Here is a 27,392-nt window from a genome sequence, read left to right on the forward strand (position 1 = left end):
GATTTGGCTGAGCACTCTTCCCACAAGATGTCTGGGTAGTTGAAGTCTCCCATGGCAACCATGCACCGGGAGTGTGTGGCCTCAGTCAGTTCCCTGGCAAACTCCTGGTCAAGCTCTTGATCCTGGGTAGGGGGTCTGCAGTAGACTCCCACCATTGTGTCCCCTGTGCCATGTTCCCCACAAATTTTAACCCAGAGGTTCTCTAGCCATCCACCCTGGGCACCAATGTCGGCTTGCAGGAACGCGTAGCTTTCCTTGACGTAGAGAGCTACACCCCTGCCCCTTTTGTCCAGTCAATCTCTCCTGTACAGGGTATAGCCGTCTATACCTGTGGCCCGGTCATGGGTGGAGTTCCACCAGGTCTCCATTATCTCTATGACATTTTGATTATTTGTGTTTAGCAGAAGGACAAGTTCCTCCTGTTTATTCCTCAAGCTCCTGGCATTTGTGTACAGGCAGGCAAGTGTCCCTTTGGGGGCCCTAGCCTTGCCCACAGCTCACTCCAGGGCTGTGGCAGGGGTGGGCTCCCTTAAGTGCCTTGGCCTGCTGGCTTTGCAAGGGTTGTTCAGTAGGCCGGCAGTGGCAGTAGTCCCCACCATCCTCCAGCGGACTTAGTTTTAAAGCCCGGTGGAGCAGGTCAGCCAGTCTGGCTGAGAAGAGCCTCCTCCCCAGTGAACAGAGGTGGAGGCTGTCCCTTCCCAGCAGCTCACTGCCTCTTTCACCAAAAAATGGACTGTGGTCATGGAAGCTGAAGCCTTCCCGATGACACCAGCACTGCAGTCTTTGGTTCACTACCTGGATCCTTCTCTCACTCAGCCCATAACCCGAAACTGGGAGGATCGATTAAAACACCACCTGTGTCCCCAACCCCTTAAGCCCCGCTCCCAAATCCCTGTAGTGCTTCATGACCCGGCTGGGAGTGCTCTGAGCCATGTAATTTATTTCCACATGGATAAGGAGCACAGGGTAGTAGTGGTCAGTGAGCCAGAGGAGCTCAGGGATCTTCTCCACGATGTCTTGGATTCGGGCTTCTGGGAAGCAGCAGGCTTCCCGGGCTAAGGGGTCAGGGCGGCAGATTGCCCCCTCAGTCCCCCTCAGGATGGAGTCTCCCATGACAAACACTTTGCTTTTTGTCTTAGGGAGAGCAGGGGTGATAGCTACAGTTGAACCTCTGTTGCCTGCAGGAGCTGGCAGCTTGGCAGGCTCTGCTGGGGCTGCAAAAGGTTCATACCTGTTGCAAAGCTCCAGTGAGGTGGGGACCTTGGTGTGGTGGGCCTTGGGGCCTTTGACCACCTTGGTCCAGCCGAGGAGTTGGACAGAATGGGAGGTCCCCGAGTCCTCCCTTATCCTGGAAGGTGACATCGGTCTACCCTCCGCCTTCAGGGGGTGAAGGGCCTGGTAGTAGGAATCTATCTCCCGCTCACCGTCCCTGATGGCACGCAGTCTCTGGACTGTGGCCTGGAGCTCCTCCAGCTGGAGTGCCAGAGACCCCAAAAGGGAGCAGACTTCACAAAGGAAGGTGGCCATGCTCCCGGACCTCAGAGCCAGGAAATATATATTTATATACTTAAATATAAAAGAAAGGAGAATACTTGGAGATCCATCTTGTCCCAAAGTTAGCTAAAAAGTAGTTCCATTACATGTTCAGTTTTACTGATTTTACTAATTACTGTGGCATCTAGATGGCAACTACTTTTTGTTTAAAATGTTTCTTTCAAGCAGAGTACAAGAAAGGTAGCACAAGTACTTGCCCATAGAAACGCTGTAATGCCAGCAATCACAACTTGTCAGTTTATTTTACAGCAGGGGTAGGCAACGTTTTTTGGCCGGAGTGCTGAAAAACACCATAATGCCTACCTCGGAAGGTGCTGGAGTGCTGGCATGGCAGAAACACAAAATGAGGGCAAGGGGTACATGGCAGGATGCCCTGCTTGTGCCCCTTGCCCCCAACCCAAAGCCTTTTCCCCCCAGCCCTGCTGCCCCTGGCGCCCTACCCAAAGGCTCTGCCCCTCCAGCCTGGGCTCTCTGGCTGCCAGCAGCTGCCCCAGCTCTGGGTAGCTGCTGGAGCCTGAGCTGCTTCCGGCAGGGCTTGCAGTGTCCCAGCTGCCTGCTGGGAGTAGCCTCGGATCCTGGCTGGCAGCAGCTCCCCAGAGCCAGGGCCAGCTCAACCGGGAGGCTCCAAACAGCTGCTCCGGCACCAGCTCCCTGCAGGCGCATCTCAGTGGGGGCAGGGCAGCCCCGGTCTCTCCCCTGCTCCCGGCACGGAGGTGATGAGCCCGGTGCAGCTGTTTGTACTCTGCCCGCTGCTTGCTGCAGCTGCCCAGAGCCCGGGCTGGCTATAAACAGCTGTGCCAGGGTCATCACCTCCATGCAGGGAGCGGGGGAGAGACCGGGGCTGCGCTGCCTCAGGCCCCGCCCCCACCGCTCGCTTCGAGGCACGCCTGCACACGCCAGTGCAGAGCTGGTGCCGGAGCCTGGCACAGCTATTTGGAGCCTCCAGGCTGCAGCCGGCCCCGGCTCTGGGGAGCTGCTGCCAGCCGGATCCCAGGCTGCTCCCAGCAGGCAGGTGGGACGCTGCAAGCCCTGCTGGGAGCAGCCGGGGCTCCATCGCTGGCAGCAGCTTCCCAGAGCCAGGGCTGGCCATGGAGTGCCAAGCAAAATGGCCTTGCGTGCCACGCTCGGCACGCGTGCCAGGGGTTGACAACCCCTGTTCTACAGAATGATGCCCAAACTATTGTGTTGATTCAAATATTGATGAAGCCCCAAGAATGAAAGATTTCTGATCTCTTTTATTTTATAAGCTACATTGTTTCCATTTCTCCCTAAAGCATTACATTTAAAATTAGTTTATTATAGGGGTCTAAGATTCAATATAATTTTCTGTTTTTCCTTTGTGGTATTTTCCTACTGTCATGTTGTCTGGAGTACCTATTAGGTTGGACAGCGGAAGTGAGACAGCGTCAACTTTTTTCCTTCTTGACAGTTTGGGGGATGAGTGGTGGTGATGATACATTGGTAGTCGCTCCATAAAGAAAGCTGGTGGAGAGCAGGAAGAGGTCCAGGAGTAAAGCTAGCTGGTGTTGATTCTTGTTTTCTCATAGCAGTGAGTTGTGGATTCACATAGCAGATGGGGTAGAACTTCGGTAGGACAGTTACTGCAAAGAAGTTTGGGACAGGTGGGCTTTAGTTGTTTGGAAGAGGAGCCTGCTAACATGTATCCAGCCCTGACTAAAGTGCAGTAAATATAGAACAAATGAGTTGAAAACACTACAGATATTGTACTTATAGCATATACCAAAACTGTGGAATTTGATGACATGTGAAGCCAAGGAGAAAAACTGCTGGGGCTATTTCTAAAAATAGAGTGGATAAATTTATGAACACTAATGGAATTTGTTTCTATGCAAGAGCAGAGAATAAAGTATAGCTACTGAAATCTTGTGCTAGGGCATAAGTGGGTTGGCTGCAAGTGCTAGGAAAGAATGTGTTGCCTCTATATTCAGTGTTGGACAACTGACTACTGGATAACTTTGGAACATTGTCATGCAACAAATTAAAACATTAAGCAATTTTCTGATCACTTGTCAACAATATAAAGTGCATATCAGGTTGCATTGTTCTGTTTCATAGGTAGCCTAAGGCTACCCATAGAGAAATAGGAAAAGCCATGAAATACTCGCAAGTGTTTTTTGACTCCTAGTTCTTTATCATAATTTTTTTTACCAGAATTAGTCCTTTGAGTTCTTCAGTTTATTCATGACATTGTGTTAGCTAGCTAACTCTTAAGAATGCTGCATTTGAATACCATTAACATTAACTACTGTTTTCTTCAGATCAATGTACACATTTTCACATATTTATTAAATGCCATTTACTTCTATGAAAAATGGTATATTTGAATGAGACATTCAATTTAAAGACAGATCTTCCATTTGAGCTTAAGTTGGTTCAAAATTTACTTTTTAACATACAGTTTTTGTATGTGTGTCTGCATATGAGCAGCTCTATATGATAACTAAGTAGAGAAGTGTGAACAAATAGTAATTGTTTTGAATTGAAAAATCTCCTAAGAGCTTCCTTGATAAATAGGGACCTACCAAAACTGCAGCAGCAGTGTGTCACGCAGTGACTCCTTCAGTCTTGCTCATTTCACTGCATGCTTCCCTCCCCGATTGGCAGAGGGGACTTGGCACCCCTGCCACTTGCTGTTGATCAGCCAGGAGGCAAACACCAGTTTTAAATATGCCACAGTTTTTGCCTCTTGGCTGATCAGTGAGGGCAAACAGTGGGGCTACTGGAACCTGGCGGAGGCCAGTCAGCAGTGGGTGGAGCCCCATCACCAACTGGGGACGGCAGTGGGATTGTGGGGTGGGGAGGGCGCACATGATGAAATGAGCAAGATGAAAGGAGCTGCTGTGCAGCACACTTCTGCAATTTTGGTAGGATCCTATTCATAAATCGTGACTCAGCCGGACTGATGGATGAGGTAGGTTAAGACATTTGGTATTTTGCATGCTGCTTATTGATTGGATGAGTCAGTAATTAAAAAATAGCTAGTCTGTTTTGGAAGAAACATTTGGCACACATCTGAGTGCACAAGTTCTAGGGAGGTTAGTGCCAGGTCATTTTAGAGGCATTGTTTCCATCAGAAAGCAAAGTTTATTATTAAGAATCTCTCTATCCTATGCTTTTCTATCTATCCTTGTGTACTTCCCCAAATGCTAAACTGGGTTCTAACCATATTTTTCATTTCCTACTTGTGGAACTCTTACCTTTTACCTCTCATTTTACTTTCCCTTCCCTCCTTGACCATTAATCCACAATGATGCCAATACCAACTGTTTTGAAGATTTATTTAAAATACCCTTTGACTTTGGGTGTATTCATTAAGCTCTCCTGTACTTGCTTTTTATTATTGGTGAGATCTGTGTTATAGCGTATAAATTAACATTATGGGGATTAAGTAAGTTCCAAGCTTTTGCTAGTGTACCAGTTTTTTCCCCTAGGCAATACTTTATTCCCATACCTGCAGAAGACCAGGTTGAAGGAACCATTAAATTAGTCTTCAGAGAAGGGAGAATTCGTGAGGGGAAAAAAAAAATCCTTAAGTTGACTGTTGCAGTTACGATAACATAAAATAGTGATTTATGAGCTTGTTGCGGTGCAGGCCTGGAAGAGAAATTAAGGTATTGCACATGCATTTATATTTTGGCACAAGTAGAGCTGTGTCAGTTTGTATATTATAAAATAAAATAGGCTTTTAATTGAAATTCTGGGTGGTTGGGGAATAATCTTGAATTGTTGATAGTTTAAAATTTAATGGATGTAAATCTTCTCTTTACCTCTTATTTCTAGCACATAGTTTACAATTGGGTTAAACTGCTATGAGGAGAATGCTTTCCACATCTACCTCTAGTTTCCACTGGGCGATGTATGTATTTCAGTCTTTTAGGTATCCACACAAAAGAAAGTAGATAGGACCAATTGTCATTTATTGTGTTCAGTTTTTGAAGGGATTTTGTGGCAAGATAAACAGAGTGCTCCTCGCTTTCAGGCTTTACTTCTACTTCTTACCCCACCCTGAATTTTGTCTTTTGTGGGTTCTTCTTTGAGAGGAGTTGTTGTTTTCAGGATTGTCCTTCAACTCTATGAATAATGGCCAGCTTCAATTTTGCCAGTTCTAACCATTCAAAAATCACAAGATTGTCTCTAAACTGTGAATTAAAAACATAAGAATGTATGAACATAGGAACTGCCATTTAGTGGGTCAGATCGTAGCCCCATCTTGCCCAGTATCCTGTGTCACGCAGTGGCAGAGAGTGGATGCTGAAGAAGAGAGTGAATTGAGTGAGACCAGGGCTTTTACCACTGTTCCTCTCTCACTTGCAGCCTCCAGCATTTACAGGAAATTCTGATTCAGAGGCTGTATCCCTAACTCCCATGCTTAATGGTTATAAATGCCCTTTGCCTCCAAAAATTTGTCCAATCCCTTTTTTAACCTGGCTAAAATGCCAGCTTGCACAACATCGGGTGGAAAATGAGTTGCACAGTTTAATTACATGTATAAAAAACTAACCCTTTGTTAGTTTTCAACTTATTACCTACTGGCTTCATTTTGTGACCCCTAGTTCTTGTATTGTGAGAGGGAGTAAATGATACACCCCTACTTACGTTTGCTTTGCCATTTAGTATTTTGTAAACCCATATTATGTCCCTCCCCTAAGTGTCTCTTTTTTAAACTGAATAGGCCTAGCCTCTTTAGTCTCTTCTCTTGTGGAAGTCTCCATAACGCTAAGTACAACATCCTTGTTGCCCTTCTCTATACTTCTCTAGTTCTTCTACATCCTTTTTAAGGTGTGGAGACCAAAAACTGGGCACAGTATTCAAGGTGTCATGACTTTATACAGGGGCATGATAATACTTTCAGTTTTGTTTACAGTTCCCTTCTTCATAAACCCTACCATTTCATTTGCCTTTTTGATGGCTGCTGAGCACTGAGATGATGTTTTGAGTGAACTGTCCACAGTGGCGCCCAGATCTCTTTCCTGTGTGGTAACAGCTAATGTAGAGCCTATCATACTATAGGTATAGTTTGGGTTATTTTTGCCTTTGTGCATCACTTTACACTTATCTCCATTGAATTTAATCTGCCATTTGGTTGCCCATTCGCTCGATACTGCCAAATCCTTCTGTACTTCCTCACAGTCTGCCTTGGTTTTTACCACTTTGCATAATTTTGTCATACACAAATTTGGCCACCTTGCTATTCTTTCTCCCGCTTTTCCAGATCATTTATGAATATGTTAAGTAGCACTAGTCTCAACACAAATCCCTAGGAGACCCTGCTACTTACTTCTTTCCATCCTGAATAATGATTATTTATACTCACTCTTTGCTTTCTATCTTTAAGCCAGTTTCTAATCTACAAGTGGATGTTCTCTGTAACCCCATGAATACCTGGCTTGGTTAAGAACCTCTGATGTTGGACCTTGTCAAAGGCTTTTGAAGTCCAAATATGCTATGTCAACTGGATCACATTGATCTACCTGCTTACTGACACCCTCAGGGAACTTGAGTACGTTAGTGAGGCATGATTTCCCTTGGACAAAGCCATGTTGATTTCTCCCCAGTAAATCATGCTCATCCATTGCTGAACAATTCTTTTTTTTTTAATATTGTCTCTGCCAGTTTTCCAGGAACAGAAGTTAGACTCATGAGCCTGTAGTTCCCTGTGTCTCCTCTAGAGTTTTTTGGGGGGTTTTTTTGTTTTTTTAATATGGGCGTTACACTGGCAACCCTCCAGTCCTCTGGTACAGAGGCTTTTTTTACTGATAGGTTGCATGCTACAGTTATGAGCTCAGCAATTTCTGATCTGAGCTTCTTCAGGCTCATAGGGTGAGTGCCATCAGGTCCTAGTGATTTGTTACTGTTTAGCTTATCAGTTTCCTTTATGACCTTATCTATTTCTCAGTCTTATTACAGTTTTGCATTTGATTTGCCAGTATTTATGCTCTTTTTGATTTTCCTTATTAGGATTTGACTTCCACTTTTTGAAAGAAGCCTTTTTTCTGCGTATTGCCTCTGTAACTGTGCCATTAAACCATGCTGGCTTTCTTTTGGTCTGCTTTCCATTTTTGCTTTGTGGTATGCATTTGCTCTGTGCCTCCAATATGGTGTTCTTAAGGGCTAGGGACAGACATTATGCATATACCGGTTTAAGTGATCAGAAACTGGTTTAAACCTGTAACAGAACAGATGTTCAGTGCATATAAACCAGTTTGAGAATGGCTGAAATCGGTTTGAGATAAACCTGGTTGAAAGTAGTATCAGATTTGATCCTAATTTGGGTCAAACCAGTTTATGCCTGTCGCAGACCCTTTGCTGATTTAAGATGCATTGGACTCCCCTGGCATCTTGGGATGCTTTCTGAGCTGGCCCCTCCCCTCTGCTCCCTGGTTGCAGCTCCAGCAAGACTGCGGTCTGCTCTCCCTCCCTGCCCCCCACTCCCTGCTAAGCAGAAATTCCCCCCTCCCCTCTGCCTTGCAGAGAGGTGTCTGTGTATTAGGTAGCAGACCACATGCTGTCTATGGTCCATGCTTAATCAGCAGGTAGAATAAACAGGTGGCTGGTAATGTCCCTTTGTTGTTTTCTTAATGGAGTGATAAACACAGTTAGAGGTGATAAACGCTGTTATCAATTCCCTGCTGGGTTGTCCTGCTGGGGCCTGGGCACCCCCCACCCCCTCAGCTCAGTACTATGGAAGGGAAGGGAGGGCTGCTGTAGCACCCCCCAGCTTCTAGCCTGAGCCACTGCAGGCATATGCTGGCATTTCTGGGATGCCTGTACAGTTACAAAACGATTCAGCCTAGCCAGGTTAGACTAACCTGCAAAGATTTAATCAATTCAGGCTCAGGCTTTTTGAATGTCTGTCCCAGCAGATCTCATGCTGCTTGCAAGTGCTTCACCTTCTTAGGGGGGGCGCTTTTAATTTCTAGCTAGCTAGCTTCCTCATTTTGGTGTAGTCTCCCTTTTTAAAGTTAACAGCTTTTGTCGGTTTTCTTCTCGTCTCCCCTCCTACATGGACATCAAACCCAATTGCATTCTGGCAACTATTGCAGGGTGACTCACTAAAACACTTTGCACTAAGCCCTGGGTACTATTTAGGACTAGGTCAGGAATGGCCTTTTATTTTGTAGGTTCTAGGACCAACTGCTCCATGAAGCAGTCTTTTATCACTTCAAGGAATTTGGTCTCTGCATCCTGGCCTGATGTAAATGGACTGGGTCAATCTAACAGATAGTTGAAGTCACCCATTATTACTATGTTTTCTGCTGTTACGCTTCTCTAATCTCCCTTAGCTTTTCTAGCTCGCTGCTGCCTTCCTGGTCTGGAGGTTGATAGTACATGGCCAAACTTACTTTCTTCTATTTAAACCTAGAATTTCTGTCCATAGAGATTCTATACTACCTCTCTTTTCAGTTGAAAAATCTACTCTATTTGATTTGATGCAGTTTTTGATGTGGATGTGCCACTCTCCCATCAGTGCAACCTACTCTACTATTCCTGTATAATTTGTATTCTGGTATTACAAGATTCCATTGATTGATTGATTTTTCTTTTTTTAATTCCACCATGTTAATATCATTACTTACTGCTAAACATTCAAGTTCCCCCACCTTTAATCTTAGAACTTCTAGTATTAGCATAAAAACATGTATACTTTTTATGTTGCCTGGTTGGCTTCTTCTGTGTGACCTTTTAAAAGTATTGTGGATTATTTTATTTGCTTTGAGAAGCTTCCCCACCCCCACAATTGTACAGGCATTTCAGGTTCAAAATTTGACCTCAGATACACATAGGAAATTATAGACTTCCCTGTTGGTTTCTTTAAGGAGCACATCCCTTACCCTCTTCTAGCCCAGGAGTCTTCCATTCTAGTCTCTTCATCTTCCCCTTTCTCAGCATTATAGTTCCTTCTTCCCACCCTTATTTCCCCATCTGTGTTGTGTTTGGTTTTCTCATGTGCAAAATTTGACAGGTACTGACCTCTCAATTTGGAGCATGCATAGATTGACTTAAATCTGGAATATTTTAGTGCAGAACATAATTTAAAATGATGCAAAAATAGAGTTTTATGGGTTCTTTTTGCTGCTTTTTCAATTATGCCTTTTAAGCACTTACATGCTAGGCAAAAGTTGTGTTTGCAGTTCATTTTTTGTGACTTGTTTCTCATGACGTATTCCTTTCTTATGACAGGTTGCTGAATGCAATAAAGCCTGGACTGGTAAAAAAGATCAATAGACTGCCGACCCCTATTGCAGGCTTGGTGAGTATCTTAGAAATAAATCTTCCTGTATTTCTTCTGACATCCTAATCGCATGACAGCAGTAATTTTAATTCTGTAATGTAGTCTAAAGATATTTGAATTCTTCTATCATGCTAAATTTGGACACTCCTACTGAAATGTAAAGTGTAAGTGTAGCCTCCTGGAGGCATTCCAATGTCTGCTTCTTCCCTGGCAGTGGGAGCAAGTCTTTGGTTGTATCTCTTTCAGAGGAAGGTGCTGATCCTGAAGGATGTGTTCTGGAGTCCTGCTTCTCATTTTAATAAGTGGCATTCTGAATGCCGTTTCTTTAAAGTGATACTTGGTGCTGTAACACTGTTTAATTCATTGGTGGGCAAATCTTTTTGGCAGGCATGCCACAAGTTAAACTCTGTTGCCTGCCTGTGTGCTACTTCAATGATCTGTTGTTCCGCTCCTTCCCCACCTGATATGTTGCTCTTCTTTCTCCTTCCTGCCTTAACCTGCCACTGTTCTCTATGCCGGACCTGCCACAACCCACACAAAGTGCACCTGCCACTTGTAGTATGTGTGCTATGAATTGCCCACCCTGGTTTAAACACTTTAAAAAGAACATACAACTTAGTCCTGCTGCCTCATTTAACACTTATCAACTTCCCTTTCAAAGGAATAGAATGGCTTTTGGTAAAGAGGAAGTTACATTTTCATGTCATGTATTTTATCTGCTGTTATGTAAGTATACTAAAACCAGCCGATAACATTCCCAGCAGGATCTAAAGAGTGATTTCAAATTGACTTAAAAGAGAAAGTAAAAGTTGCCAGTCATCAACAGAAACCTCTTTAGAAACCCTTGCATTTTGACTTGCAGTTAAAGCTGTTCTGCCATTTGTGTAAAAGTTTTACACAAGTGTGATGGATAGTTAAAGTGCTCTCCATAGATCCAACAGAATCAGACTTTAACTGCTGTTGTCCACTTATTAAAATAAGGGTTTTTTTCTTTGCAATAGTGATACAACAGCTTATGTTTATACAATGTAGATAATAACTTTTTCTTCCCAACTGTACCACATCATGTTCCTGGAGAAAACTTGTAGTCCAGAAACAGCTGCCCCTCTTAGCTAGTAGACTGCTGCACCTGAGGGACATTCCTTTTTTAATCATAAGATCTTGTTGATTATATAAGCTGCAGGTGGCTGGAGATCTATATAGTACTAGGGGGAATGAACTGGAAATAAATGTATATGACTAACCCTGGTGCATATACATGAGGAGTGGAAATGACCTCTGGAAAGTTCATATTTTTCCCATTATTTTTACTTGATTTTTAGCTACAGATACTGTAGTTCTAAAAGCACAAACTCAAGGAAAATAGGGTAAATTTAAAAAAAAGATGTGTTTATCGTGCATGTATTTTGTTGATGCCTTTATACTGTTCCAGGTCATCAGTGGTCAAAATATTTCTTTGGTAGTTGCTCAAGTTTGATGAACCTTTCATGTGTTCTTCCTGTTGCATGCACAATAGCTGAAGCAATACAGGTATCCAATAGAAAACTGGGGGAAACAGATCAGTTTTTGATGCTGCCCCCCCAGAGCAAAATCTGAAACATTCATGTAGTTTACTAGTTTGAATGCTTGGGAGTATTTATTTTTTGTTCAGCCTCTACATCAAAAAATAAATAGTCAGACCTAGTAAGTACATATGAAACATACAGCTCTAAAAGTCTCAAGGTTCCTGTAATATTTTATTTTGGTCCTGTAAGAGCAGATAATTAAATGTGTTTGTATCCAAAAGAGCTTCGTGGTAGAGACCTCAAGCCAGTCATTAGGAGGTACTGAGCACTTCAAAATAAGGCCAGGAACTCTTGAATGACTGTACTTTTGCCCATATAGGCCTGTAGCTAGTATTTTACAGGCTTCTCAGAAGTTATGCAGCATCACCGGGAAGTTTTGTGTGTACAAACTGAGCTCTCTTAGCTGGAAAGTTCAGTCAGTCTCAGGTTACCCTGAAATATGTCTTGTCTGCATGCACCTGCTTCTGGCCATCAGAGTTTCTGTAAAGAGACGATATCTACCTCTGCCGCACTGCCAGAGCACGTTCACATCCTTGCACTTCTCCATGTGAGGAAAATCTGCAGGTACTGCAGCAGTCGATAGAAAGTGTTGGAGTGTCTGCATATGCCCCTGCTGGTGACAGTAGACTGGAGGGTTGTGCCATTGTAGAAAAGCTTTGGGTGATGCCAGAACAGCTGGTTGATTTTTTTTCATCTAGATTAACTGGGAACGACGTGATTTGTTCACAACCCTGTGGATACCTAAACAATCACCATGCTAACTGAAAGTTGCATTTCATATTGTGGAAGGAGTTAAGGACAAGGGGACCTTGTCCTAGGCCCTGTTGCACTAAGTAATGCCAAGACGATCCTTGCCCCATTAGAAATCTCAATCTAGGATATGAACAGCAGGTGAGTATGGTCAAAACTACAGCATGGTTCTGATCTGCTTTCAACTCCAGGGTGGTGCTTGCTTCTGTTAACAGCTCATCAAAACTTGCACTTTGCTCTAATCAAATGGAGCTAGGAACCAAAGCAGTAAGTTGTTCAGACCTGGAATCAGTAACCCATAATGTTTGAGTGGATACCAGATTTGATGAAATACTGTATTTTCCCATTTTTTTTATTTTAATAGTCTGAAGATATGGCACCCATACCAAAATAATCCCATTTACAGAGAACCGCAATAATATATTGAATCAATAACAGTGACTTAATACTTCATGGAAGAAGCTGCACATTTCCAGGAGGTTATTTAAGCAAGGATCTAATATTTTGGATGTCCTTTGTAGTTCATGCTGTCAGCCTTCCAGAAACTCAGTTTCCATGTATTTATTTATGGAAGCTTGAGAAGGTATTTTGTCTGCTTTACTAAACAGAAGCCCAGCTGAAGATACAGATACATTATTGTTATAATGAAACAATATTAGTTGAGAATTTGATTTTAGCAATGTTACAGAACTAGTGGTTTTTGACTGAGTTAAAGCAACTGTTTCATTTAATAGATTTCATAGATGTTAGGGCTGGAAGGGACCTTGTAAGACCACTGAGTCCAACCTCCTGCCCAAGGGGCAGGCAGATAAGCATCCAAATGTTTCTTGAAAGTGTCCAGAGTAGGTGCTTGCATCACCTCTGAGGGGAGTCTGTTCCAGGTCTCGGGGGCTTGGACAGTAAACTGTTATGTCTGCTTTCTGTAGTATTCATATTGGACAGTTTAAAAAAAATCAGCTTGCATCAATAGTAATTTCATTGCAGCCTGTTGTACCACATTTTCATTAAATTTAAGGAAAATCAAAGTATCTCAGCACTGGTAAATGCTGATACTTAAGTGGTGACCACTGTATATTGTTTAGTATGGGCTGGTTATTTTTCTTGTACATCACTTCTTGATTTTCCTTCCTGTCCCTGAATAATGTCATTCTGTGAGAAAAGAAGGGAAAAAAGGTCTGTCTTATCTTTTGTTTGACAGGGTTTTACAGAGTTTATAGTATTACTTCAGTTCCTCACATTATCCCCACGGGAATTAGACATTTGCTTCGGAGCCTGTGTGAAAAGAAAGAGTCAAATATAATAGTAGGAAATAGCCAAGGCAAAGTTGAGAGGCAGAACTTTTGTTAATGATTTGGCTAATGTTTCAACACTTAATGAAGCAAAGTCTGTGTACTGTGAGATCCAATTTCCGTCTTATGTACTAAGTATGTTTTTGCATTTATGTTCTTCAGCGATGAGAAAAACAGCACCACAAAAGTCACCTGAGATCATGGTTAACACAACAAAAGGAAGAAAACCATAACAAACTGTGTTAAAAAGAGCAGTTCCCTTGCACAGAGGCTTTTTATTAGATTATTTTCTTAGGAAGTTTATCTTGGCAAAGAAGTCTTCAGGAATTTGCTAGAAACCCTGTTACAAGTAGTAGTGCTGGTCTGCTGCTCTTTGTGATTTGCTTCTAGCACTGAACTGTTGCATATATTTCTTTGTTTGTGGTTCTAAGTTGCCTCAAAGATAGAGCAAAATCATTTTGCTTTTAAGGATTTTTACTTGTTAATTTAAAGTGAAGAGTGAAGTGAAGAGTTTTTCCATCAGATAAATGTTAGTTTGAACACATTGTTTATATAGTACAATATTGTTCATGAGCTTGACAAGAAAAAAATTACATAGCTAGTCAATGCACAGAATGTTAATATAGGTGTACATTGTGAAGTGATATATAAATAAAATTGTCATAACTTTCAGTTAAAAAAAAAAAAAAAAAAAAAAAAAAAAAAAAAAAAGCTTCTTTCCTGCTCTATTTCCTTCTTTTTAATTTCTCACCTCTGATTTATTTTTTGTAACATTCCCTCATTTGTGAAAGCAGCATATTTCTCTTTTGTAGGCTCTAGACTCACAGTACAGGATAGCTTTTCCATTTCTCTGTTCCACGCATGGTTTATTACTGAGGCATTATTGTTTCTGAACCAACTTGTCTCCCAGCCCAGCTCTACCTTTCTGCTTAAGTTGAGTCACTGTGGTTTTAGATGGCTATGAATTTTGCTTCTATTAAATTCCCATGTAGATTTTGGCATTCGAGTCCTCAAGCATTCCTGTGGGTATTGATGGCAGGTGAAATGGTAAACATCCCCTTAGCAAAGTTCTGCAATTGTTGGCCATCTATTCATTATATAAGCAACTTCTTTGCTTAGTAACTGGCTTCTTTACACCTCCCATGCCTGACCCTAGTTCTGACCTCTGAATATTTGATTAAAACACTACCAGACTGATGCTTGACAGTGGTGCTGTGTGTTTTGGCTTATCAGGTACTGTGATGCATGTTAGTTCCCAGCTCTGGAAGAATGTCTTTTTTAAATACTCACTTCTGTTCTTTTGTTTTGTTTTGTATTGTTTTGCCCTTGCTTGCACATTTTAGCTTCAAGTCCTCAGGACTGTTTTCCAAATGCATTTTCCATTCTGTTTTTTCTTTCCTTCTGATTGCTGTCACCTGGGAGAGGAAGAATTGCAAGTTTTATCACCGCTGAATATAGCCATGTGCTATATTCAGAATTGTCCCTGCTTTCTATGAAATGTAAAAAAGTCTAGCAGAATTTTTTTTCTTAGCTAAGTTGTTTATAGGTGAGGTGTGAACAATATCCAATGATAGTCTAGCTAATTTACCACTGATGATTAAAGTAGCTGGAGGCTGCAAAAAAATATATAAGGGTTTTAGCAGTAGAGGATTCAGAGGAATGTATGGAAATAGCACTGAAGGGAAGGGAGGGGATGTAAACCATTAACACTAACATTTTAAATGGAGATTAATCTGTTCTTCTAGACTGGAATGATAGGTTTATTGCTTTCTAGCCCTGCAAGCTTTGTCCATAAATGCATCAGTCCCCCTTTCCCCTGGTAAAGGAAATAACAGGCCAAAAGCAAAACTGACACAAATGTTTCCCCTTCTGTTAATATTCATGGAATGAGTTGTGTGCACTTGTTACACTGAATTTGGCTCAAAAACTTGCATGTTTTTAAAGTTTGGAATGAATCATTAACAGTAGCATCTATGCTTGAGACCTGTCCTACCACATTGGCTGAAATCTTATTAACCATCCTTAAGAATTTATACTTAAATTAACCTAGTTTAAAAATTAAATGCAAGTTAATATGACAGAAAATGAGCAATCCTGGCATATAGTTGAGGGAAAAAAGAGCCAAATGACCCAATTTATTCAGTAGCAATTTACTATTGATGAATTGAGCTGGCATAAGTCATGAGTCATGTGTTTTTAAATACAATACCTAAATAGTGAAAGGATGTTGTATATTAAAAGCAGAGCAAAAACCTTAAATGTACCTAAAAATGAGTTCACCTAAACCAGAGTTCATTATGTGTGTTCATTTTTTTTTCAGCTAAATCCTCCTTGAGTTTGAGAAGTACATACAATTTGTCAAAAGAATTACATTTAATTATTTGTGTGTGTATAAGCAATTCATATGTAGTTGTAGTTGTTTTTCTTTAGGAAATATCTTTTGTTTCAAGAGAAGAGAGCTGTTCAGATTGTGCACAATCTATTAATAAATATAGACCATTGTCAGGATTGAAAACAGCAGAATAATCTGAGGTGCTTTTTGTGTTGAAGTTTAAAAAAACAAGATTGGCACAGGTGCACTTTTTGTGAGCCTAATGTGTCCTTGTGGTGGAATTTATTCTCCCTGAGGGTGTGTTTATCAAAGATAAAGAAAACATATTTGATTTTTTGCTTATACAGTTTTTTTGTAACTCTCTCTTTCTATAAATATCCTTCTCTGAAATGATACTTTCTGGAAAGCTCCTCAGTTTTGCTGAGAAATCAAGAAATATCCTTGTTCTTGGAGTTATTCATTAGATTGGGTGCCTCAGTATGAGAGGATGTACATGTCAGCTTTCCATAACGACAGGGAGAAAGCTGCCCTTCTCTTTTCTCTGAAAAAGCTACCTACAGGGGTGGGATTAACACTTCAGATTTCTTACGTTTAACTTGAATTTGAAAGGAGGTTCTGCTCAGAATTCAAGTGTTTATTTACTTTAATAGGAAGGATTCCAGCACTGATGAAACTTTATGCTGCAACTATTACATAAATTGAGTAGCAACTAAATTTGATAAATTATCACTAGGGTAAATGGTCTTGCTAACTTTCTTTGTTCTGGAATCCCAGCTAACCAACACTTCTGGTTGGAAGGATGCCATATCATCTACCTGCCTTTGAGCTGTAGAGGAACTCGCTCATGCATGCAATGCCATTAGTTTTTAGTAGAAAGTGAGAGTGCATATCTGCAGAATTTGGTTCTATGTGGTTTATTACTCCTTAATTAGTACTAAAATTGACTTTAAGTATTTAGAAAGGTAACTTCTGACTTAGAATGGGATGGCAAACCATTTAAGTGGTAAGTTATGGTCTATACCTATCTAATCATCTTATGACCAGAGGGCACATGGAACCCAAAGGTATAAATAATATCAGTCTTAGTGGCTGCATTTAGATTGTGATGTGGGGGTGCAGTTTGTCAATGGACTATAGCATTTGAGCTTTTAAATGCAAAGTTCAAATCTGACTGTGATAGCAGTCAGATGAAGAATTAACTTTACCATGCACCTTTTGACTGCCTGACTTGCACTGTGCCCAGTACTCCATCACATCTGAACCACTTTGAAATTTCCAAACCTGGGCAGCATCAGATATTTGCCTCAAACAATAAAAAAACCCCCAAAAATTAACCTCCTGGGCATTTTTTCCCTTAAAGAGGATAATTTTTACTACAATTATCCCCTTCTGAGATGGAGTATAGGAGACAATCATTTTATAGTGGAGGTGATTTTTCAGTACGATATTTAATGACTCCAAATGGTTAGAAGTTAGCCATATCAGTGCTAAAGTTGAAGGTATAATATACTTCCTTCTGGTTGTGGAACCTTTTCACACCTTGGGATCCTGACTTCTGACTGAGGCTTTGCAGCAGTACCAGATGCAAAATATAACACTTCAGAACATCTTAGTTAAGGTAGCTTGTACTTCACATTATGTAACACCCTATTTTTCATTGTTTATAACTTTGCTGAATTTTTAACTGTTCAAGATGAAATGTTTTTTGACCTGTATATGTGTACATGTGTGTGGGTTTTGGCTTTGTTTGTTCTTGATGTAAGGCCATTCCAACAAAAACTGCTTGCCTGTTTCAGACAACTTTGTTTAAATTGTTTGTCCATGTTGAAAAAGTTCTTGTTTAATTCTCGTTCTTCCAAATTTTGTCTTTGCTGTTTGGGACTGGGTGTGGGGAGCCTCTTTAGAACTGTCATCTTTTGTCCGAAAGAAAACCTACCCAAACCTAATCAAGTTATAAATCTTTGAAAAATCTGGTTGAACCTGCTCACTTGTTAGAGTTTTGTTGCTAAATTCTTTGCAGGTTCTATCTGTACCAGGTAAGAACATGAGAAGTGCCATACAAGTCAGGCCTGTGATTCATGTGGCCCAGCATGCTGCTTCTGACAGTAGCAGAAGTGGATGCTATACAGGAAGAGCATTGAACCAGGTATATATAATGATTTTTCCCTATTCAATACCCTCCCTAGCATCCATCTTTATAAGTTTAGAGAGGAAAACATCACCAATTGGTCTGTTCAGTAGCTGTTACCTATGAATAGATGATAGAGATATAATCTATGAATATAACTGTAGGTAATAGAGCTATCATCTATGAATGTATCCAGTCCCTTTTTGAACCTGGCTATGCTATCTGCTAGGCAGGGGTTTTTCGTTGGCCTGGCTCCAAAATAATGCACCCTCCACCAGAGTCTTTGCCATATTTGGAGCAGCTCTGCCTGTTCTGGTCATTGGAGCTGAGCTGGAGAAGTCCTGCACCTTCTGACCATAGAAATTGTGTACAGCAGGAGCATCCCTGTGCTGCTCAGCCGTAAAATTGGGGTGCAGGGACATGGGAGGAGTAGCAGAGGTTAATGAGTTCCTGAGGCAGGTAAGACCTTCCAGTGCTGCAGGAAAATACCCCTGTACCTTTCTCAGACTGGGAGTAGTCCAGCTGCTGCTGCTCTCAGTCTTCCCCCAGATAAGAGTCTATCAGTCTTGCGAAGGCTTGGAGGGCTCAGAGGCAGTTCATCCCCTGAGGAGTCAAGCTGCAGAGAAATGCCCCCACAGCTTCCTTAGACTGGAGTCCTCCCAATCATGGAGGAGTCAAGTATACAGGGATTCATTCTAGTGAGAGAAACTCACTAGCAGGGGAGATCTTCCAGGTGTCAATGTGGAAGATCTTTCTCCTGGCTGGGGCTTGTTTCCTTCACAAGGAACTGAATAGATGCCTATGCTGTCCATTTCTATTAGGAGAGTGGCAATTCTGGTAGAAACACAATACCTGTGTGTGGCCCTGATCATTGTTCTACCCCTGAGGAAAACCTTGCCTGGCTTGGTTTCCCTAGGCTAATATAAAAGGTATAAGATGTGGAGTGAGAGAAGCAGGGATTGTAGAAAGAGAAAGGACAGTCTTATGACTAAGGCAGTTTGTTGCTCCAGAGAATTGGATTCTAACCCTGCATCTGCCAGAGAGGTCCGTGGCAAGTAGTTTAAATCAGATTTTGATTCATAGCCACATGCTGTCTGGGTGATCAACCTGAGACTGGTGGTTGATTTGCAGATGTTTTGAACTCTTGTAGCTGCAGTTGATGTCATTGGAATCTGTGCTTTGAAACATGATATGAAGCATTGGCTGGAATGATCTAGTTGGGGATGGTCCTGTTTTGAGCAGGGGGGTAGACTAGATGACCTCCTGAGGTCCCTTCCAACCCTAATTTTCTTTGATTCTGTATACAGTGTTAAGTACTCTGAAAATTCACACCTTAGGTGTTTCAGATTGAGAGTTCAAAATTCATGGAAGCTTTTGACCTTCATCTGTTTGCCTCACCCACTGTTTTTTAGAAGATGTTTATACTATTTTCTTACCTGAGAGAGGTGGTGTGAACATAAATTCATTAATGTTTATGAAGCGTTTGGATATTACAGTGATGGACACCATAGAAAAGTCCAGGACAGAGCTAACAACTCTTTCTTCAGAGCAGGATTTGCAAGTTTTAAAGTAAATGGGGTATAGGAACATACAGTGAACAACATTTCAGAAGTACACTTGATTGAAGGCATACAGTTCTTTCAGTGCTGGGAAAAATAATGTGTGATCATGAATACATGCCTAAATTATAACATTTTTAAATTACAAGAGCAATGTTGATTCTGACACTTCCTGACCTTTGTGTGCTTGACAGCTTTGTAACATTAACATTCTCTTAGCTTTGTGAGTATAACATTATGCCTAAAAGGGGAATTTACTGAATCCTTTCATTTAGCCCAGGGGTGGGCAAAATATGGCCCGGGGACCAGATCCAGCCCACCAGGCCATTCTACTTGGCCTGCAGGGCCCCTGCAAAATTTAGAAAATTAATATTTATTTGCTCTTGGATGCCTGTCAAAGATGACAGGAGGCAGGGGCAGTAGGACCCAGGGGAAGTCAGCAACAGGACCCAGTAGCAAGGCCCTCCTCAGCCCCTTCCCCCCCCAACCAGAAACCCTTGCCTAGCAGAAGCTTCTGGCCTGGGACTGTGGGGCTGTTCCTGCTTCCCCGCACTGGAGAGGTAAATGTGGCTCTTGACAGCTTGCTAAAACTTGGTAAGTGGCCCTATGCCCGAAATAATTGTCTGCCCCTGATTTAGCCTCTCTACTCTCCCCATATTTAAATCAGACTTTCAATATTGGAAATATAAGACTGCTTGTCAATAACATTTAACTACCTCAGTTGTAGGTGCAGTTAGATAGTTTATGAGCATGTCGATGCATGCAATTAATTTGACTGAATAAGTTCTGGCACAGTTTGTACCAGGGTTTATTGCTCCTGAGTGCACTGTTTGCATATGCTTCTGGGACCCAAGCATGTTGAGCTGGGTTGGAGCAGCCCCAGCTGGCAGAGAGCCTGGGGGGTCAGCCTACCAGCCTGGGGGCTGCTCTGACCCAGCTCAGCGTGCTGCAGAGGGGCAGGTTGGGGCATGAAGGTGCTAGCTGATAAGCAGCCCCCACACTGAAATGCCCTTGTTTCCCAGCCAACCTCATCAGCATCTATACATGCTTTGTGGCAAAATATATAATTCCACCATAGGATATTACTTGTGTCTGGCAGACACCATATATTACTTATAAGTGGAGAGACTTACCGCAGTGTAATTAAATCCAGTGCAACTTTCATCTGTCTGTTCCTACACCACAGTAAGTGAGCTGAGATGCAGTAATTTCATTCAGGTTTAAATTTATGTTAGTTCAGCCTTATTTAATGTGGCTTAGGCCATACCTGTGGATGGACAAAATATTTGTCAGATTTGCTGATACACACATCCACATTGTAAGATTTAGCCTGCCACATTTTCCTTACAATGTTTCTGTATGTCAGTCCATGCCCTCTATTCCTTGTTCTTTTGGGGGTTGTCCTTTTGTCTGCCTCAAAATTGTGTTTTTTCTTGCAGTCCACCATTCCTGTGGCTACAAGACAGACATACCAGAATTTGTCAGGGTAGGGGGCAAAAACTTCAAAACAAGTGGCACCTATATTTTCCTTTAGTTTCAATAAATGAACCTATTTTTGCTTCCTTGTGCAAGTCCTGTTAACTGTGGCTGAAATTAACCCTTTATAGCAGCATAGCATACAACACAATGACTCTCAGGCAAACAGAGCATTCATAAGACTTACCTTGTTGCTCTCCTTTGTATGCCTCTTTCAAACTCTCTCCTACAAATAGCTGGATGATGGTGAGCTTGCTCAAGTGTGGAGGCTACTACCCTGCTGACCAGTATTGCTCCCTTGAATCTTTTTGTCTGTCCATCACCTTTCTGCCTTATGTTTGGTTTGTGCAGTCAATCCTACTGTTCGGCATCCAGTTTTGATCTGGTGGGTTGCCCCTTGACCCTCCTGAATCATTTCGGCACAGGTCAAAGCCAGTGCACTATCAGTAGGCATGTGGGATTTGCAGAACCATTCAAGCAGCAGATGTGAATAGGTGCAGACTCAGATTCACTTTGTAGAGGACTGACCCTTAACCAGATTGGAAGCCGGATTAATTGCTTTGCATTCTGTTGCTGAGCATTGTATGCCTTGGCTAGCTCAGCTGTATGTGGGCTAATAACAATAAGTTATCTGGGGCAGATGTTATATTTTTCTTGCATATTTGTATAGCCTTATCCCAGTGGCCTCCTGGACCATGACTGGGGCTCCTTGATGGTCTGGTGATTCATAATATTTATAGAAATATCACCAGCAATCCTATTTTTAGACTGCTGCTCCCATTTGAATTTTCATAACCACATGAATGTAAAGCTATATTTGAAGTAAACATGTGCACATAGGTAGTTTGAATATTAATATGTAATTTAAGAGTAGATTGAGAGAGCATAAAACTTTTGTAAACAAAATAAATTGGGAGGGCCCCCACACATGCAAGTTCCTCTTCATATATTTCTACTAATTTAGCTTTAATTATTATACTTTTGGTTTTATTATCAAATATTTATTACCAATTTCCACTTGGAAAATGGTGTTTGATAATCAGTTTCACACTTTTAAAGGACCCCTACAAATACAAGTCTGTACAAGTCTTTTTACAGGCATTGTATTTTTTTGTTTGGTTTGAACATAGGAGGTTTTATCAAGTGGGGGACTCCAATGGTAGCATTAGAAATGAAAAACACTGTTGGGAATAAATGCCTGGTATAATGTAAGCAGCTGCAGTGTGAGCTTGCCCTTATCATGCTGTTAACCTTTACTAGAAACTAGAGGGACTTCCTGCACCTGCCCATTCTTTACCCCTTGAAAGCACAGATTGCCTGTTGTATTGGTTTTACATCTTCATCCAGTTGTAGCTGAGCTGAGTCTAAATGAAGCATACTTTTTAAGAGTTCACTCCTAGTTTGTTTGCATGAAGTAGGTTTATGTGGCTGTTTTTAAAAGCCCAAATTTTCTGAAACAAAATCTTCATCTCTGAAAGCATTGGGAAAATGATAGTTTAACAAACAAAATGCCTTTCTCTTTGTAGCTTAGGACAGTGCTAAATGAAGCAAAAGAAAAAACCTCAGTCCTCTAGCAGCTGTCTTAAAAACGAAAGGCCTCTTGTTCCAAATGGTACTGAACTTTAAGAACAAATCTTACTTTTTGAAGCTTTTTCTCTTGTAACTTCACCAGGGCCCTGGTGTGGCTGCCTGCAGGCAATAATCTAGAAATACTTCATGTTTTTAGGAAGCCTAAAGGCACAAGAATGTTTTGAGGAAGGACTGTAATTAGTGTCTGTGCATTTGTTCTGCGCTTAAGGTTGTCTATGTTCATTCAGTGTTAAAGCCTATGTTGCATGTGGCACTCAGTATCTGAGTTGTAGTATGTTCTAAAATATGATTAGTGGGCAAGGAAAAAGATAAAAAGCACAATGAACTGCTATATTCTCTGAGTGCTGTTGTGCGTGTATGAAGTGTGTGTTGGTGCATATGCATATGAGTGTCTTGAAGTTAAAATAGGCATCTGGTGAGTTTCATGCTGATTTCTCTTTCAAAGCAAACCTAAACTGAGTGTAACATTTTCTGAAGGTCTTGTGTCTGGGTTTTTTAGAAAGTGCATAAGTCATTGGGATCAGAAAGTCAATGGGACTTAGGCAATCTTAGATATTTTTACCCTGACATAAGGTTTAAAGATTGGGTGTATGTAAAAATTATACAGCTATGCCCTCACTCACTAATTATGAGAAACCACTTAAATAATGTGGGGGGCTGTAGGATTGTGCAAAAATACCAGCCCTCCCTTCAGTTGTCTTTCACAATAACGAACGCCCCACCCCTACAAGGACCAGCCAGAGGTTGATGCATGCTTGACGGAGGGTAAGAGGATGATGGCTTTGCTTAAGAGTGTTTAGATGAGATGAGTAAATGCATTCTATTAGTGTGTAAAATCTACTAGTTGCTGTCCATGAATACTGGAAGGCCATTTCTGCCTTTAGGCTTATAATATTTACAGTATAAGACCAACAGGATTCAAAGGAGAGGAGAAAACATACACAATTGCTGTGAATATTGCACAGTAGTCTGTGCTAGGGGAGTTGTAAAACTTATCCAATAGAGCATTCCATTGTCTTTAGCCTCTTGATGGCGATGAACAAGTTGGATAAATATCTGTTGCTGTTTATGTCTGGTAGCAACTGTTTGCAGCATGTCTTTGCACAAAGCATTTCAAAGCCAGTGGTTTCCCTGGTTTAAAAAAAATATTTTTCAGAAATCCATTTTTCTAGTTGGGAGTTAAGACACTCAAAAGCCTCACACTAGAGACTTTAGTTTATGCCATTCACTCTTCTCTGTGCTCCTGGATTAAAGCCATTCACTTCCTGCTTAGCACAATACCTCACTGTTGTGACAGGCTTCCTTTTAAAAGTCCAAAGAACTAATGGTACTATTGTAAAGCTGTGTTAAAATTAGTGCTGCAAAGGAAGCATCTGAGTTAATTGCTCAAGCAAAAATGTGATGGATTGAGGAACTCCGGTGAATGTAGTAGATCAAAGCTATAGTTTCATAGTTGGTAGGGTCGGAAGGGACCTAAGCAGATCATCTAGTCCGACCCTCTGCCGTGGGCAGGAAAGGATTCTGGGGTCAAATGACCCCAGCTAGGTGGCTGTCTAGCCTCCTTTTGAAGACCCCCAGGGTAGGGGCAAGCACCACTTCCCTTGGAAGTTGGTTCCAGCTCCTAGCCGCCTTGACAGTGAAGTAGTGCCTCCAAATATCTAGCCTGAACTAACACCTACTTTAAAAAGCTGGGTAATTTTGTTGTATTTCTGGAATTGTGGAGTACAGCTGATTTGGAGGAGTAAAGATCAATCCAGTCCAGGCAAGTGATTTAGGAGCAATGATCAGAAAAAGAAATATTTCATTCCATGAAGAAACTTCACTAACGTTCAATTAAAGTTCTTGAGTTGCTACAGGTTAGTTGTCACCTTTCTCAGTTTTGTGTATATATGTGTCCTGTTTAGTTTTTCTTCAGTATCTGAAGTGGCAGAGCTGACACTGAAATCATGATTTGATCAACTAATTTGACTTTTAAAAGAAATGTCTATATTGTGCTTATTTTTTCAGGGTGGTGTTGCACATTGATTACCATAAAATAACTGAAACTAAGGTTTTGTGATATAGTGTTAGATTTTTCTTGAATATAGAGGTAGCACTCATCCTCACAGCTTGTAATATGAGCATTTGGCATGCACAATGCATTTTGTGCACAATCCACAGATTTTGAGGGCTCACAGCCCTGTGTATGTGGGGAGCAGATTTTTATGGTTCCGAACCTCTGCGTGCTAACAGGGCCTTGGGCTTTGAGCAAGGTGGTTTGTACCAGCCGTGGGACTTTTGTGCAGATGGGCTACCAAGCCCCAGGACTTGAACCATTGGAGGTGTTGGGATGTATTAAGTAGACTGAGTGGGAAGGTTTTTACAAGACAGCCAGATCAGGTGAGTGCCCAGGCCTGTGAAATATCATTATTATACATTGGCCTACTCCCTGGAACCAGCCTACAGGCCAGGAGAGAGCCAAGGCTATTTTGGACCTAAACAGGCCTCAGGACAGGACTTTTGCTAGAGAAGGCAGCTGTTGGCATGATCACTAGCACCAGACACTGAGCACCAAGAAGATGCAGCTGTATGAAGAACAAAAGGTGATTCTTTCTGATGATCTTAGGACAGCCTCCCAAAGTTGTAATTATGACAACCCATGGCAGACAGAAGTAAGGGAGGTGAATGACAGAGAGACCAAAGGGCCCAATAGACCTCAACAGGAAGTTGAACCTAGTATAGCAGGCTGCAGCAGAAATTGGGGCCCGCTATAGTTAGTCATGTATTTGTTGAAGGTGTCTCTGTACCTGGTCAGCAGTTCTCCAGTTAGGCATGTTTTACCTCACTTGCAACCATACCTCATCAGGGTTCTGCCATTCCCTCCGCTAACGCAAATGAGCAGAAACACTATAAGATCTATGCCTTTCTTGATGCAAGCTTTCAGACCAAAGGGTGTATATCTGTTTGATAAGTATGATGCTTGCATGTTACTCTGGAGTTACAGAGATCAGCTACATAAAATTAATACTGCTGTATGTAGGGCTGTGCAAAACACCATCGTTTCATTTGGATGTCCGTTTTGCGATTTGGAAGGGACAGTGTTTCATTTAATCATTTTGTTTTGTTTCAAAGCACTGTCCTGTTTTGTTTAGTCGAAACTGTTTTGCTGTTTTGATGCTTTTCAACGTTTTACCCATAGGCTATAATGGGGAATCATGAAAACACTTAACACTTGGACATCTCTTGCCTGACTTGGATGAAAATTGTAGGAATGGTGGCCCTTTCTGACAACATGAAGCCTGCCAAGTTTCAAGGAGACAGGTGTAGAGGTTTCTGGGAAACTGCACCTCAAACTCTTCAAAACACAACTCCTGACACTTGCCAACAGCAGACCTGCAGCCCTCCCAGGGGTGGAAGCCTCCGTATCTGCGCACTGGATGGGAGGAGGCTGCCACTGTTGCCTGGGACCAGCGCTGGGCACAGCCCACGCCCGGCATCAGAGAAGACTGCTGCTGCCGCGCAGCCCCCTTTCATCCAGCTCCCGGATCCGGAGGCTCACACCACCAGGAGGAGTCTGGCGCAGCCCTCGCAGGGGTGGAAGCCCCTGTATCTGCACACTGGATGAGAGGAGGCTGTCTCTTCCACCTGGGACCAGTGCTGGGCACAGGCTGGGACCAGTGCTGGAGAAAATTGCTGCTGCGGTAGCCTCCTCTCATCCAGAGCACAGAACTGGGGGCTCCCACCCCTTGGAGGGCTGCTGGGCTGTGCCAGAATCCTGGGGGTGCAAGCCCCCAGATCTGTGTGCTGGATGAGAGGAGGCTGCCGCTGCTGCCTGGGACCAGTACTGAAGCTAAGTAAGCCTGGCTTTGAAACTTGAAACCTTTCAAAAGTTTTGAAATGTTTTGAGTGCCCTCGTTTGATTTCGAACCTGTTTTGAAGCCTTCTGTTTCCTTTCAATTTTGCTTTTTCGAGTTTGCAACGCATCAAAACAGCTTCGAAACCAAATACCCGGTGAAATTTCGCACAGCCCTACTGTACAGTATGTCCTCTGTTTTTTTTGAAAGGGGAACATTGACTAGGTTCAGCTAATTGAGGTTTCAGGTAATCCAAGGGAATTTACAAGTAACTAATACAAGTCAGGAGCATGACCCTTGTTTGGATAATAATTAATCTTGGATAGTTGAAGAGATATTGTATATGTGTGTTGAAAACATTGTCAGAGAGTTGTTTGCATAAAGCTTTTAAGCACAAGCTAACAAACTCATCTGCTGTACCTACAAAATAATTTGTGGCTTTCCTCACAAGTGCAGAAGTAGAAAAACACTTTTTTTTGTGTTGTTTTTTTTTACAGTTCTCAGATGTTTTCCTTCATTATGTTTCTGCTGTTACCCTTGAAAAGGTCAGATAGTAGCTGCTGCTTAAGCGTAACAATTGTATGAAAAGCACAGCTTGAAATATCCTGCGAATGACACAATGCATCTGACACTGCTATGCTATTTATTTTTAAACAAAATGTAAACAGGTTTTTTAAAATGAAGACTACTATGTGCTGATAACATGCTGTGTGTTTTCTATATAAAGAATGCTTTTGAAACAAATTGTGTCTTGTGTTGGGCATTAAACAGAAACTAGGGCCAAATAATGGGTTTTCTGTACATTTTGTGGCTAAAACCACCTAAAAATTTGTAAATCAAATGGAATTTTCCCCAAAGATTACTGATTATCCCTGGATAAAAGCTTTTTTTTTTAATTGGGAATTGACTGATGTAAAAAAATTACATTTGTTTTATTAGTTGTTAAATATCATTTTCATGTATAATACCAAAGGTAAAGTATTCATAACTTTAATACTCCTCGAAGGAAAGTCTGATTCAAATTTCTTTCTTTTTGCCTTTTTTAGATACCACACTTACTCA

The 27,392-nt window shown here is 41.7% G+C and overlaps 1 long non-coding RNA gene across 2 annotated transcripts in view; it reads left to right on the forward strand.

The window, feature by feature from the left end:
• The window catches only part of LOC112548498, a 47,135-nt gene extending 20,057 nt beyond the window's left edge, over window positions 1-27,078 (forward strand). The window contains exons 2-3 of one of the 2 annotated variants that reach the window (XR_003092226.1): window positions 9,757-9,826; window positions 26,828-27,078. This is a non-coding gene — a long non-coding RNA (uncharacterized LOC112548498). Of the gene's footprint in view, window positions 1-9,756; window positions 9,827-25,675; window positions 26,189-26,827 lie in introns of those variants that run through there. The other variant, XR_003092225.1, reaches the window with a different exon arrangement.
• The last annotated feature ends 314 nt before the right edge of the window (window positions 27,079-27,392 follow it).

This window comes from Alligator sinensis, unplaced genomic scaffold, assembly GCF_000455745.1.
Source record: "Alligator sinensis unplaced genomic scaffold, ASM45574v1 scaffold58_1, whole genome shotgun sequence".
NCBI lineage: Eukaryota > Metazoa > Chordata > Crocodylia > Alligatoridae > Alligator > Alligator sinensis.